Source organism: Miniopterus natalensis, chromosome 1, assembly GCF_054644295.1.
Source record: "Miniopterus natalensis isolate mMinNat1 chromosome 1, mMinNat1.hap1, whole genome shotgun sequence".
NCBI lineage: Eukaryota > Metazoa > Chordata > Mammalia > Chiroptera > Miniopteridae > Miniopterus > Miniopterus natalensis.
The window spans coordinates 123,291,212-123,303,333 of NC_142081.1; positions in this window are offsets into that span (position 1 = coordinate 123,291,212).

Below are 12,122 nucleotides of genomic sequence, written 5' to 3' on the forward strand. Positions count from 1 at the left end.
TATGTTTTAAAGCCCTCACCAGTGTTATATAAAATGAAAAAGTAATGAGCACCAGTAAAAGATTTTATTTCCCAGCTCTCTGGGGCCACAATTTAAAGTTAATGTTATTTTCTATATTAATAGCTGCTCCCAATGATGTTTCCTTTTAAATTAATGCAGACACCAGGTAATTTGGAAGAGACCAAACAGACCAGGAGGAGCAGCTCAAACTGTTCACTCAGCAGCCCTCTAATTTGAAAAGAGAGCTTCAGGAGCAGTTACTACCATTGAGATCCTGTCTGTGGTCATTAGGTGTTCACGGCTACTCCTTAAGAATAGCATCCCCTATTTCTTATCCTTCAGAAAACCTGGTGGCTCCTAGTAATTATAGAATAGATTCCATTATCACAATACTCCCACTGAGTTTCTCTTCCACTGCTCATTTTTCAAACATTTTTCTTAAACATGACTGCTTGCTCCACAACCGATAAGGGTGTAGGATGACACATTCTGCTCATAAAATGGCAGTGATCGTCATCATGGCGATCTCAGATGAAGAATGGAAACGTCCTGAGTCTGAGAGCCAAGCTTAGCATTTGAGAAGTCCTCAAGATTCTGCAAAATCTCAAGTCATGTCTGTGTTTTGGAAGAGCCGATGCTGCAACGAGCCCTCCTTTAACTTTTAGCCTGACCTCCTAAATGTTCCCAGTCTTATTGCTCCCCTCCTCTTCTGATGAGAGACACAATTATTTCTTTGAACAAGAAACAAAGGAAATGTATGGGTATCTTTTCTGATACTGGTTTGAAGTTATTTTGATACATTAGCCTAAATTAAAATGGAATTCCTTATGTGAAGTGAGTAGTTCATGTTGAATTCACACCAAGCCTTTGCCTATGCCTGTCCCTTTCCTATATGTCTGTAAGTTTGGTTTTGAAGCACAACATTATGGATAATTAATTGACTAGCTATAGAATTAATAGACTCCAAATATTACCAGAAACATACGCACCATATATATGTAATGTATGTTATTTTACAAATATATACTAATATGCAATATGCATTTAACACATACATAGAAAACACAAACTAAAAGATGAGATAATTATAAATAGCTATTTATTTTTCCTGTACTTTAGTGAATTATCTTAAGTCATTCTTCACCCAGGGTTTCCACAGCCTCTATGAGGCCACTGGTCTACCATCATGTTCTAGCCACCATTTTCTCTCTGGTGGCCCTGTTGCGATACCTTAGGGAGCACAATTTCAATGTACTGTGTTTGAGTTTTGTCTACATGCTTATTGCCTGGCCTGAAAAGTGAGCAAGGCACATGGATGGAGAGCATCAGGTTCCCAAATACCTGGAACATCAAAGAACTGTGGGACAGAGACCCAACTGTATCTTGTTCTCAAAGGCACGTTTGAAATGAATGCCTGTCAGTCTTGATTAAATTACTCTTATTTAACATCACTTTGAACCACAGAAAATACAAGAGAAGAAATATTACTCTTCCCAACATTCCTTAGATTTTTGGATTTGAGATTTTAGTGGAATTTTAGGAGTAATTTTGCGGGTGTTCTCACTGAGTCCCAGAGAGGTAAAATGACGTGCCCAAGTCTGCACAGCCAGTCCCAGGGGCTGGCAGATCTGATGCTCAAATCCTTCTGTGTTCATTCTCATGCTAGTAGAATTTATATTTTAAGGTGGAGAAGGGTTGGATTCCCAGGGCACAAACAATCCCATATTTTATGCCTCCTTAAATTCTTTTTCTCTTCTTGCCTTTCTTCAGGGAAAGCATATTGTACTAACGTTTCATATGTGGACTCTTTTTTTCTGATTTATGATACTTTCTTATCATTTTATTGTAAAATAAAATAAAGACATAAGAAAGCACACAAATCACATTTTTTTTGTTTGCTTTCCCAAGAGGGAGTTGAGGGCATTCCTGCCTATCTCTCATCAGGTTAGGTGTGCTTGTCTTTCTCTGCTCTGCCTTTCTCCCCACTCTTCTCCTGTCCTCCCCAACTGACATTTTAATCTGAAAACTAGCTCACAGAATTACTCTCAATGCCCCTCCCTCCTGGCCCATCTATTGTGTCTCTGGATGGGCTGCTGCAGAGTTGTGAACCTGGGCTATTTCTTTGCCGATTTCAATTAATATTCTTTTATTATTATTATTATTATTATTATTATTATTATTATTATTGGTTTTCACTCCTCATCTCTTTGCTCTACTTTCTAGGAGATTAGTTTAACTTTATTTTCCACTTTGATTATAAATTTTCTAAATATGTTGGTTACTTTATTTTGTTTTCTGAGAATTGTTTCACATTTGCTGATTGTTTCTCTTTTATAGCATCCTGTGTTTATTTTATGACTACAACATTTTTTCTTTTTGTCTCCTAATAGGATCAAATATATTTCAACTTTTCCTCTATTCTTTGCCATTTGTCATTTTCTGATATGATCTTTCTTCTTGGTGTCTGTCTTGGTCTATCTCTTTCAGGCAGGAGGCTTGCTCAGTGTCTGATGTGTGTCTTAGTTGAGATAGGGGCACTGAAAAGGCTTGACTGAGAGTTTATGTTCAGAGGGCTAACTGTGCTGACTGGTGAGCATCACAGTCAGGTGATCAGGGGACCGATCAAACAAATAACAGATGGCATTATCTGGAGACTGTCTCTCTGGGGTCTCTCTGATTCTTCAGCATGGAATCATCCAATTTAACAGGCTGCCAGCAGTCTGGAGGCAGGTCTAAGGAAGGTGTTTGAGAATTCCCCTTTCAACATGTGGAGTTTTGCTTTATCCCATTTTGAGCCCTCCTCCCCCTGACAGTCCTCTCCACCTGGTGCTTTGAGTCATAGGTTTGTCCAAAGAATGTACCTCAGATTTTCTCTGCGCGGGGTGTGTTGAGGGGAGGTGGATAGAGAAGGAATGCGATAGCTATTTTGTAAGGTATCAGCAACAGCCCAGGTATGTTCGTTCTACTTATGGCAGAGTAGAGGAATGAAAGAGGCCATGCCTGGTAAAACAACTATCACCTCCAACCTCCTTCTGAGGGTTGCAGTATGCCACACAGCTGAGCCCAAAGTCAGCAGGGCAAGAGATATATTTTGTTTGCTCTACTGTACTGCAAGGTCACATGCCAAAGGAAATAAAAATTGAGACAAGTAATCGATTCAATCACAGCCTTCCTTCTTGACCACAGTTATTAACTCCCACATATAAAATACATTCATCTAAATGCTAAGACTCCCAAAAGCCTCATCTAATCCCAATATTCAGGCTCAAAGTCCTGAGTCTTATTATTAACATAATTCCAGATGCAACTCCTCTTGGTTTGGAGACTTATAAACTAAAAAGACAAGTTGTCTGCCCACCCCCTATACTCGTACAAGCACCACTACATACCTAACAAACAATGATGGAAGAGGGACAGGTTAAATGCCAAAACATTTGGCAGATCAAGAATAGGAGGCACAAGCCTGGCCGGGCGTGGCTCAGCCGTTGAGCGTCGACCTAGGATCCAGGCGATCGGGATTCGATTCCTGGTCAGGGCACATGCCTGGGTTGCAGGCTCGATCAATGACTCATCATTGCTGTTTCTATTTCTCTCTCCCTCTCCTTTCCTCTCTCTGAAATCAATAAAGATATATTTAAAAAAAAAAAAAAAAAAAAGAATGGGAGGCACACAACAGTCACCAATCCACTGTAATAATGAAATCCTATGGGAAAGTGTTGCCAGGTCATTGATAAGGGAGTATTCCTCTACTGGGCTGAGTTCTGTGCCCTCAAGAGCAGCCTCTAATACATTGTTCTCCATTGCTGTTGACTTTCTACCTGCCAGGAGGTCCTTTATTTTTTATCATCTTTCATAGTTACATCTGAAGAGTGTTGTGATGAATATGTCCTTTCTGGTAGCTGAGCAACTTTCTCTGCCCGATTCCTGCTTATGGACTATTGGTTCCCTTTACATCTTTTTATAGCCTGTCATAGGCTTTTAGGTAAGCCTGGCAGCAGTTCTGCCAATGTAATTATCCGAAAAGCTATGCAAGTTTTTAATGTATTTGCTTCCAGTCAATTCCTTGTACCTAAGCCACACCCACCATTCTTTTTGGACATTGATCTCTTCATAGACTTAATTGTAAGTTCTTTGAGTTTAACAGGTTTCTGAGGGATCATACCCTTAATCTATGTAAAAGCACTTTTCCAGTTAAAACCGTCTATAGGAGCCATTTTAATCATTTCAGACGCCTTTTAAAAGATATGACTACCCAGGTCTTGAGTTAGTGTTTGCCTTGAGGCTGTATTTTAATGACATGCCCGAGGTCCAGTCTTCCCCTGAGGCAGTGTCTCAAAGGCTTTATCTTTAATTTGATTTTTTTTAAAGTTTCATTTCTCAACCCTACAAGTCTCAAAATTTCTGGGAACTCTATTATGTTTACAAACAGGCCTTTTCTCAGTTCATTTCTTTCTCATAGTACCTTACCAAAGGAACCAGCTAATTCTTTAATATTTTGCTTTAAAACTTCCTCACCCAACACGTTATTATAAATGTTTTCTGTGTTCTGAGTTACCACATGGTATCACAATTACAGGCATACCTCATTTTATTGTGCTGTGCTTTATAGTTCTTCATAGATATTGCAATTTTTTCTTTTTTATAAATTGAAGGTTTGTTGCAACCAGCTTCAAGCAAGTCTATCAGTGGGAGCCATTTTTTCAACAGCAGTTTCTCACTTCATGTCTGTGTCACATTTTAATAATTCTTGAAATATTTCAAGCTTTATTATTATGTTTGTTATGGTGATAATGTGATCAGCAATCTTTGATGTTACTATTGCAATTGTTCTCAGGTACCACGAAACACACCCATTTAAGACGGTGAACTTAATCAATAAATGTTGTGTGTGTTTAGACTGCTCCACCAACCAGCATTCTGCTGTCTCTCTCTCTCTCCTGAGGCCTCCTTATTCCATGAGACACACAGTATTGAAATTGGGCCAATTAATAACTCTACAGTGGCCTCTACGTATTCAAGTGAAAGGAAGAGTTTCGCATCTCTCACTTTAAGTCAAAAGCTAGAAATGATTAAGCTTTGTGGAAGGTGGAGGTGGGAGAGTGGGTGGGGAGAGATTAATCAAAGAACTTACATGCATAAATGCATAACCCATGAACACAGACAATGGTATGGGGAAGGCCTGGGATGGGCAGATTAGGGATAGAGGAGATCAATGGGGTAAAAAGGGAGACATCTGTAATACTTTCAACAATAAAGATAAATAAAAAAATTTTTTAAAAGTTTGTGAACTACTGTGAGAATAAATGAAAGCAGCATGGATCTTTCCCTTCTGCAGCTTGTACGAATTATCTGTAGGCCCCCGGCAACATTCATTCCCTTCAATGGGTTGCTCACTACCACAAGGGCTGGAAGCCTGAGAACTCATTTTCTAGAATCCTTTGCCAGGAGGGTTTCAGATTAGATTCTACCAGTGAGATTCATTTTCACAAGATTTGGAAAATAGACAGAAGCCTAATTGTTATTCTACGGGCAGGTGTCTAGGCTTCAGCTGATGTGAGGTTTTCCAGCAGCTCTAGATGTTGCTGTAATCACTGGTTTGTGTAATTTCTGCAGCTATGATAATCAGCAATAATGTTCTGTGGTTCCAGAAAGTTCCTGACTCTTTTAAAGTAGCAAACTTTCATTGTTCTCTCCCCACCCTTTCAACATTTTTTAAACCATTGAATTCCCTTTCTGCTTGAAATACCCGGAGAGGTTTTGTTTTCCTGAACCAGCTTACTTTGCAGTTGGAGAGTCAAACAAAGACCAGATGAACAAACAAATTACAAAATGCACACAGGCTACAAAAAGTACCACAAGAGGAATAAAATGAGTGTGTAATACAGGCTAAGAATAGAGGCTTTGCTCTAGGTTTCACTTTAAGTTAAAAAAATGTGTACATGAGAACTATATAATCTGTTCATTTATGTCGATGACTGTGTATCTCTTTTTGTTTTTTTAAAAAGGCATGGTTTTGGGTGTGTTTTTTTTAAGTTTCAGGACATCAGGAAATAAAATCACAAAATTATATTGGAACAATGAAATTGGCTTTAAAAAACTAAAACTAGTATTTTTTTTGTCACAGTGATTTGTGGATGTGTTGTAAAATTTCAGACTCTTACCATATGGAAATATTTTACACAGAAATTCTTGGGAACATAATTTAGAATCTTGTTACATAATTGCTTGATATAAAACATTGATTTGCTGATGTGATTAACGAAAAGCAAAATTTCCATTAATATTTATTTTAGTTTCTGAAAAATGTTCTACCTCATTAACTCTTCTGGAAATATCAGCACAATCTAAGTTATAAGCAATACAACTTCTAGCGACTGTAGCAGAAACCTTAGATTGCATCCACGAAATATACTGTACCTCAGCTTTGCTGAAACAAGTAATGTTTACCATCACTAATTATTTAATTTAAATAGTGTACAAAAGTTGTAAGGAAGATATAAATGTTGCGATTATATTCGTCAGATAAAATGGATGCAGTGTGTGTGTGTGTGTGTGTGTGTGTGTGTGTGTGTGTGTGTGAGTGTAGTAGAACTAGATTTCCTTGAAAGGTAACCTATCTTCTTGGGTCTACTAGACAAAATGATGTGGCATGAAGGCACACAAGTTTGTCATTAGAAACAGCCTTCAAAGTCAAATATACAAATCAGTTCATTTTCCATATTTCAAAAGCTGATAGGGTTAGAGATTTGTCCACGGGCACACCTGGAGCGCAGCTACTGCTTTGGCTTGCTCTCACACAGTTAGTGGGGCCCAAGACCCACCAGCCATGAAGAATTTCCAGAGCTCAACTTTCTAGGATTTGTACTACAAAAACAATAGACCTTTAAACTCTTTTCTGAATAGAAAATTTACTATAATGTTGTCCATACTTTTTAATAACTCCATGTTCTTCTCTAAAGATTATTGCAAGTCTCTCCCTTCCCAATCTCACTCTTCCAGAGAGAATTTTCTCCACTCACTGTTGGAGGAATATGTGTTTAAAGAAATTGAAGATGAATCAACTTGCAAGTGTATTTTTACATTTTAAATGAGGGCTTGTTATTCAGGAAGGGCCTGTGCTGTAATACAAAGAAACTTGCTGTCAGATCTATCTTCAGATAACTATAACTTACTTAACAAGTAAGTCACATCCTCTTTGTCTTACAGACCTCATAAGACAGTGCTAAGGTTCAGGGGAATCTAATTCTGTCCCACACACGAGTAACTGCCAGTTACTCAACCTTGTTCAGCCTTAGTTCCTAATCAACAAGAAAGGGGTGGTCACACCTAACTGCTAGGATTGTAGCAGGGGCTAAACCAGTAAATGAATGGTAAATGCCCCCATCAGCACTGGCACACAGTAGATACAGTGGGTATCAGCTGTGAAAGTAAGTTGATTCTGTGTCACCCTTCTCTTTATGTCATGTATAATGAAATTTAGAAAAACTGGGAGTTGGGTGTGTTGCAAAAGTATCTTTATTGGAATTAATTCATTGGTTACAAGCAATAAAAAGAGGAGAGAATAACTATTTGACTAAATGTATTGCCTCCTAATCTCAAAGGTGAATCATGGTGCATATTTGACTGATTGAAGTAAATCAAGGGATTGAATTTTCATTTTTTACTTGGGAATTCTGCTTAAATCTTTCTCTTTTCTAATTCTTTTCATTAAAACTTTAAGAAATTGTTTTTATCTCTTTCCAGTAATTATCAATATAATCTCCTTAACATTAACGTATTAATAGCCTTTTTAAAAAGAGGTGACCAAGGTCCTGGACAGGTAGCTCAGCTGGTTAGTGCATCTTCCTGATAAGCCAAGGTTGCAGGTTTGATCCCTGGTCAGGGCATATACAAGAATCAACCAGTGAATGCATAAATAGGTAGAACAACAAATCAATGTTTCTCTCTCTCCCTTCCTCTCTTTATCTAAAATCAATAAATTAAAAAAAATTAAATGAAGTGACCTCATTTATTTATAGTCAATCAAAATAATCTCTTTTCTTTTTCAATTTAGTTTCTATGGCTACCATGCCTCTTTTCTAATGATGAGTTGTAACTGATGGTGCTGATAAAAGAGGTTATAAAATATATTTAAGAAAAGCATGCACTTTAGTTTTTCTGAGTTTTTTTCTCCCAAAGGAGGCACACCTGTTTAAAGTACCACAAGTTTTGCAAATGCTAAGTTGCTGTAGGAGGAATGACGAGCTATGATCAATGAAAGCTAAGGAACTGGGTTGTAATTATTTGTAAATTGCTGCTCTATCCCATTTTTTACAAGAGTTTCTGAGGAACAGACAAAATGACTTCCTTCTTTACCTGGTAGCAATGGGTATTTATAGGCAATAAACTGATGAATGGGGTGAAAGCCAGAGAGGAAAGAAGGGACGATAGAAAAGGGAAGTGGATTATAAGGACGCAGGATGTGCAAAGAATCTTAGAGAACAATCTAATATTCCAAATCCCTCCTTTTATAAGTAAGGGATTGCAGGCAAATGAGATAGTGACCATACAACTGAGAAATTAACCCTGGAAAATCAAGAGTTAATATGACTTCGTCTGCACATGAAAAGCAGAGGGAGACATGAAAACCCTTCTCCCCTCTTAAACTGGGTTTAGAATCAGAGGTGTCAAGTTATCCTGTCTATGTTGACTGGGTTATTAAAATACTCAGGTCTTTTCCTAATCTCGACTAAAAATTGTGCTTTGCAAACCCAGCTTGTCTGTCTACAAGAAAGTAAAGGTCAGGATCTGTAACCCAGCAACCACCTGAACAGCTTTTAGGACCACAAGCAGCTATGTTTTGTGCTGGGAATCTGTCTTCTTGCAATCCTGTTTACATTGACTCAAGTTAGTTTTTATGTAGTCCATTGTCTGTTTACTAAGCACCCAAGATAAGCATAACTCTGGGCTCAGTGCTTAATGGGAATATAAAAGTACAAGGCAAGGTCCTGTAAAAGCTTACAATGTAATTAGGAAATAAATAGAAAGTTGGAGAAGTGAAGTGACAGATCATGTGCTGTGTGAGTGAGCAGTCAGTGCTGTGGTTCAGCCAAGGGGGTGACTTCTGTACACTGTCCTGGATTTGAGCTGGACCAGGAAATGCCAACAGGTTATAGATGTAGGGAGAAGACAAGGAACTGCATTCTAGGGAAGGAGCAGCATGCATACACACTTTAAGTTGGTAATAAACACCGTATATATCAGGATCAGAAAGAAAAATAATCTTTTGGGGAAGCGAAGATTCATGGCGAGAAATAGTTTAAAAAGTATGTTTTAAGGGACTTGAATACCAGGATGAAGCACTTTATATTTATCTTCTTAAGTACAAGAATCCTACTCATTACACTCCTTTAAATAACGTATTCATGGTGGAAAGTAGAGAAGATAAATTGCCTGTGGTCCATTAAAATAATAACATGGAACCAAGTTGCCTGATTTCTAAAAACCCCATCTTTTTGACACATTCCTCTGATAAAATTATTTTCCTGACTGCAACAGTATAAAAGAATACTCTCCAAACCACAACCCTGAAACAAACTAGAGTGCTTTGGGTTGTGTGCCCTGGGTGGATTTATGTTTTTATTGTTATTTCATTGAGAAAATTGTTTTAGCAAGCATGTATTCAGAAGTACATTAAAAAAAAATGAAAGAAACTGAAAATGTAATGGATCTCACAGAACAAAATGGAAACAGAAATGGGGTTTGAGTGCCCAGTAAATCTATCAATATTTTGTGTGACTAAACTAGAAGGAGGTGACTACCTCTTAGCAACCTCTTAAAGGTCCAGATGAGACCGGAGAGAAACAGGGAAAGTGATGGAGCCTGATAAAGGAAGAACAACTAAAGAAATAACTTTGAATATGTTCATGGCCTGATTTTTGGTTGAGGACCCACTGGGATAAGGGATGGACTACATGAGATGTTTCTTTGTCAGATAACAAAGGTCAGAGGAACCAAGTTCCATCACTTGTTCTTGGAGTCCCTCATGCTGGGATAAGAAGGAATGTGGCCCAGCCAATGGTCTAGAAAGACCCTTTGACTCATAGACAGAGAGCAGGAAGGTGGTTCTGGTGGGTGGGAGTAGGGGCTTGGGGTGGGAGTAGGGATTGGGTGAAAAAGAATAAAAGAGAACTCATGGACATGGACAGAAGTGTGGTGATTGTGTGTGGAGGGGTGGAGGTGGAAGAGGGCATAGAGGGGACAAATGGTGATGGAAAAAATAATATAAAAAATAAATTTAAAAAAATAGAAGGGGTCTTTGATGTCAGGATGTGAGTAATCATGGGGTCCCATCGTTCCCTATTGGTCACTGTCAAGCTGGGCATCCCTGTTGATGCCTACAAATGGACCAGAAGAGTCTCTTTATGGGTTGTGGCAGGGTCATACAGGGTGTCCTACTTTGTGAAGTTTGCAGTTCAAGAAGGGGCACACAGGGAGTGCAGGGGCAGGAAGTGAGGGGGTGAAGGGAGGAGCAAACCCACTTGACCAGCCAAATTCCATTGAATTAACACTACAGAGCAATGGGATCAGTCATGTCAGCTTAACTTCACTGTGTTTACATGTCATTTGAGAAACTCCTTACAGTCAGTTTTCCCCATAAACCTAGGCACTCTGATTGATAGCTTTATCTTCATCCCCACCTGTGTAAATTGACTAAATAGCAAGCCTCAGGATGGCTTTATGGTTTTCTCTCCTTTCTTCTGCTGGGCTACTTGCCCAGCCCCCTAGCCCTAGGTAGAAACAGGCAGCACCTTTGGGAAGTCTTTCCAAACCTCTGGTGATCAGGTAGTATCTAGTTTTTTCAAATGTTCCAGAGTTCAAGAGTTTGCCTAAGGGAGCCTTTTTTATTCTTTTATTTTTTATTTTATTTTTTGGATCTTTGAGAAATGTATTTTTATTTTAAAATTACAGTCGATGCACAATATTATATTGTTTCAGATGTACAACCCTGTGATTAGACATTTCTATAACTTATGAAGTGACCACCTTGATAAATCCAGTACCCATCTGGAACCATATATAAGTATTATAATATTATTGACTAGCCTTGGCTGGTGTGGCTCAGTTGGTTGGGTGTCATCCCCTGCACCAAGGGGTTGCTGGTTTGATTCCCATGTATGTGTTGCTATTCAGGGGCTGCCCCTGAGGCAGGGTTGTTCCCAGCAGTGTCTGGTTCGGGTCTAAATTCCCCTTGGAGTATGTTATTTGTGTGGCTAGTTGGGTCAATCTTTGGTGTGATCTGTAGCCCACCACTGGCTGTGTTGGTTCTGGGTTCACTTGAATGGGGTTCAGGTACAGGTTGATGTCAAATATTGTGCATAACCAACCTTAGGCTACCTGTATGGAGCTACCATGCTATTCATTGTTCATGGCTGAGCCTACTGGACCCAGGTGTGCATGGGAGGGGGACAATCTGTGCAAAGATCAGCTTCCTCTGGATTTTTTTTTTCTGTTCCAATTGGGTGTTTTCTGCTTCCTTATCTTCCAAATTGCTGATATGATTCTCCTCTTCATTTGTTCTACTGCTGATTCCCTGCAGTGTATTCTTCATTCTTCATTACTGATTGGTTCTTTTTTATGTTTTCTATCTCCATTTTTGTCTCTTTGTTGAAGTTCTCACTGAGATCACTGAGCATCATTATCCTCAGTGTTTTGAATTCTGTACTTGGTACATTGTTTATCTCCCTTTTATTTCATTATTTTTCTGGAGTTTTGTTCTGTTCTTTTGTTTGGGACATGTTTCTTTGTCTTCTCATTTTGGTTGCCTCCCTGTGTTTTTTCTATTTATTATATAGAGCTGCTATGTCTCCCGGGCTTGGTGACCTTCTGAAGTAGGTGTCCTATAAGGTCCAGCATCACAACCTCCCTGGTTACCTGAGCTGGGTACACCAAGTGTGCTGCTCCACCCTGGTGTGGGCTATATGCACCCTTCAGTTGTAATTGAGTCTTGATTGCTGTTGGCACATCAGTGGGAGGGATTTATCCCCAAGCCAGTTGGCCACAAGGACTGGCCTGGGCCACCATGGAGGATATCCTGTGCAGGGGCTGATCCCACAGAGCAGAATTCACTTCAGCAGGACTTA